At 37.8% G+C, this 4,308-nt stretch overlaps 1 pseudogene; it reads right to left on the minus strand.

Moving 5' to 3' along the window:
• Positions 1-231: 231 nt before the first annotated feature.
• LOC114223650 (U4 spliceosomal RNA) lies at positions 232-386 on the minus strand (annotated as a pseudogene).
• Between the last annotated feature and the right edge of the window lie 3,922 nt (positions 387-4,308).

Consider the following 4,308-nt stretch of genomic DNA (forward strand, 5'->3'; position numbering starts at 1 on the left):
ATATATTTTTTTCAGTAATGAAATTGGTATGTGTTGGTAAATAATCTCAAACACTGAGATCCTGGAGAAAATCTGTGGTCTCAGTGGTCCTGTGATTTTTCTCTCCATGTCCAACATGCTCAACCTCAAAAAAAGTCTAGTGTTATATTCCAAAGAGTAGGTGCTATCATTATTTTTGGAAAGCCTGGTCTACAGATTAAAGTCTAGCATGGAGTCCCTTTTCTGCTGCGTGTCACGCTCAGTGACTGCTTGAAAATTTGTCATATTATGCTATGCGTGTTTTCAATGCTTTGAAAATGTGAATTCTAACAAAATTAGTTTTCAATTAGCAATAATCGCGCCTCGGATAAACCTCATTGGCTACAATACTGCCACTGCGCAAAGCTGAATTCTAACAAAATTAATATGTTTAAGTAGAACCATTATGTGCCTAATGGCTATATAACCCTATCTGCAGCTTAAAAATACAGCTAGTCAGTAGGGTTACCTGAGTATCTATACCTAAGTAGTCCATCACACTTAGGTGAGAGGATTTTCCTCTGTCTTGACCTGGTTTTGCCAGATACTGCCGGAGTCCAAACATTAATCCTCCCCAGTGAGATCTCCAGATATTACTAATGTATTTCAGTTTTGCTCAGGTAGTATTCCATCTTTGGCACTGTATTGTCCTTTAAGTTGGAATATCCTTTTCTTACCACTTCACCATCCACTCACCCTGTCCCCCAACAAGAAATGTAACATTTTATTTTTTGTGAATCTCTGTGGATTTCCATTGCTAATTCTGCACTCATTCAATGAAATTCAAGCAAAATGTGTGTGATATAGGAACAGAAGAGAGATCAGAGAGAGAGAACTTCATGTCTAAGTTGTCTTTTTTTCCAGCCATAGTAATAAAAATAGATAGCATTCATCCACGAACACATCAGTTAGGATCAGAAAGAAAGACTTCTTTTTTTTTTTATTAAAAGATTTTATTTATTTATTTGACAGAGAGAGACACAGCGAGAGAGAGAGAGCACAAGCAGGGGGAGTGGGAGAGGGAGAAGCAGGCCTCCCGCGGAGCAGGGAGCCCGATGTGGGGCTCGATCCCAGGACCCCGGGACCATGACCCGAGCCGAAGGTAGACGCCCAATGACTGAGCCACCCGGGCGCCCCAAGAAAGACTTCTTTTACACTTGATGCTAGAGAATATTTTTAAGCAGAACTGGTCTATTTACCAGATTACCCAGTATTTACCAGATTTTTTAACTGAAAAATAGACTCAATGACCTCAGTTTCTTGTGACAAGACATATAACTTAGCTTTGCTTTTTTAGTTAATGTCAGATGAGTGGAAGTAAGTCTTCCCTAATAATTGAAATCTTAAGAGCCAGTGTAGTATAGCATTTGAGAGCACAGACAGTGTGTGAATTCCCAGCCCTGCAGTTTCCTAGGCAAATCACAAACCTCTCAATGCCTCAGTTTCTTTAACTATAACATGGAGATAATGGTATATACTTCATAAGATTGTGATAAGTTTTTGGGTTGTTTTTCTAGGTTTATTGAGCTCTTATTGCCGTATAACATGCAAGTTTAAAGTATACACTGTGATTATTTAATACACTTATATATTGCAAAATGATTACCGCAAATAGGTTAGTTAAAACCTCCATCCCCTCACATAATTAACTTTTTTTGTTGTGAGAATTACATTAAGATCTACTTTCTTTTTTTTTTTAAGATTTTATTTATTTATTTGACAGAGAGAGACACAGCGAGAGAAGGAACACAAGCAGGGGGAGCGGAAGAGGGAAAAGAAGGCTTCCCGTGGAGCGGGATGTGGGGCTTGATCCCAGGACCCTGGGATCATGACCTGAGCCGAAAGCAGATGCTTAACAACTGAGCCACCCAGGCACCCCAAGATCTACTTTCTTAATAACTTTAAAGTGTATAATACATTATTGTTACTTAAAGTCACCATGCTGGCCACTAGATCCCCAGAACTTACTTGTCTTATAGCTAGGAGTTTGTATCTTTTGACCAACTTTCCCCATTTCACCTAACCCCCAACCCCTGGCCACCACCATTCTACTCTCTGTTTCTATGAGTTTGGATTTTTTAGATTCTGCATATAGGCATGTGTCGTTTCTGTGTGACTTCGTTCATTTAGCATAATGTCCTCAAGGTTCATCCATGTTGTAACAAAAGGCAGGATTTCCTTCTTTTTTTATGCCTGAATAGTATTCAACGTTTGTGTGTGTGTGTGTGTGTGTCTGTTTCACATTTTCTTTATCCATTTATCTGTTGAGGAACACTTAGGTTGTTTCCATGTCTTGACTATTGTGAATAATGGTGCGATAAACGTGGGAGTGGAGATGTCTCTTCAAGATCGTGTTTTTCATCTCTTTCAGATACATATCTAGAGGTGGAATTACTGAATTATATGGTACCATTTTTAATAATCTGACAAACCACCATACTGTTTTCCATAGTGGATGTACCAGTTTACATTCTGATCAATGGTGCGCATGGTTTCCTTTGCTCCAAACCTCACCAATGCTTGTAATCCCTTGTCTTTATTGATGATAGTCATTTTAACACGTGTGGGGGAGAAATGTCTGCTGAAGACCTTTTCCCATTCTTGACTCAGATTTTTTTTGCTACAAGTTATATGAGTTTATTGTATATTTTATATATTAACTCCTTATCAGATATATTGCACATATTTTCTCCCATTCCATAGGCTGCCTTTTTATTTTGCTGATTGTTTCTTTTGCTGTGCAGAATCTTTTTAGTTTTATGTAATCCCACTTTATTTTTGCTTTTGCTGCTTACACTCTGAGGGTCCAAAAATTTGTTCCCAAGACAATTGTCAAGAAACTTTTCTCCCTATCTTTTCTCCTAGTATTTTGCAGTTTTGGGTCTCACATTTAAGTCTTTAATCCATTTCAAGTTAATTTTTGTGACTTAAGATAGGGGTGCAATTTCATTCTTTTGCATGTGGTTATCAAGTTTTGCCAGCACAACTTATTAAAGAAACTTTGCTTTCCCCATTGAGTCTTCTTGACTGCCTTGTCAAATATTAGTTGATCACTATGTGTGGGTTTATTTCTGGGCTCTCGATTCTGTTCCATTGGTCAGTGTGTCCATTTTTATGCCAGTATCATATGGTTTTGATCACTGTAGCTTTGTAATAGAGTTTGAAATCAGGAATTTTGATGCCTCCAGCTTTGTTTTTCTTTCTCAGGATTGCTTTGGCAATTTGGCCTCTTTTGTAGTTCTTTGCAAATTTTAGGATTGTTTCTATTTCTATGAAAATGTAATTGGAATTTTGATAAGGATTGCATTAAATATTTTGGACTTGTAAGGGCATTTTAGCAGTATTCTTCAGATTCATGAACACAGAATATCTTTACATTTATTTGTGTCTTCAATTTCTTTCATCAGTGTTTTGCAGTTTTCATTGTACAGATTTTTCACCTCCTTGGTTAAAATTTATTCCTGAGTCTTTTTTTGATGGTATTTTGATGAGTTTTAAACTTGTTAAAATACATCAAATGCCTAGAAGAATTGCTGATAGGGGCACCTGTGTGGCTCAGTTGGTTAAGTGACTGACTCTTGATTTCGGCTCAGGTCATGAACTTGGGGTCCTGGGATTGAGCCCCAAGTCGGGCTTTGCACTCACTGGGGAGTCTGCTTGGGGATTCTCTCTCTCTGCCTCTGCCCCTCCCCCCCACTCACATGCTCTTGTGCTTTCTTTCTCTCTCTCTCTCTCTCTGGAATAAATAAGTCTTTAAAAAAAAAAGGGTTGCTGATAGTTATCACCATGTGAATACTTGTTATTATTATGCCTTTCTTTGATGTACTCCGTATTTTAGCTCCCCCATCCAAACAGTATAAGACTTTAAAGTAGCCCTTTGTAGACTGGGACTTAAAAAAAAAAGACTTTTTTTTTTTAATTTCTAGTAGTTGATTGTAATTAAGCTCACAACTGAAATTTAACCTTTGGAAAATTAATGTAGTGTAATGCAGTCTGCATAGAGCCTAGATTTGTGCTGCCCAATAGAGTAACTGCTAGCCAAATGTGACTATTTAAATTTAAATTAAAATTTTAGTTCCTTAGTTGCAGTAGTCACACTAACAACATTTTAAGGGCTTGGTAGCCAGAAGTAGTGACTACTGCATTGGGCTGCACATATATAGAACATTTCCATCATTTCAGAAAGCTCTTCTGACATTGCTCATGACCAGATTCTGATGCCTCCTAAACAATAAGCGGTGTCATTCATTTCTATCCAGGTTGTCATAAATCTACCAGGCCCAAAGTGAA

This window comes from Eumetopias jubatus, unplaced genomic scaffold, assembly GCF_037043125.1.
Source record: "Eumetopias jubatus isolate StellerSeaLion01/CBP00866 unplaced genomic scaffold, mEumJub1_p1.0 scaffold_11, whole genome shotgun sequence".
NCBI classification, from domain to species: domain Eukaryota; kingdom Metazoa; phylum Chordata; class Mammalia; order Carnivora; family Otariidae; genus Eumetopias; species Eumetopias jubatus.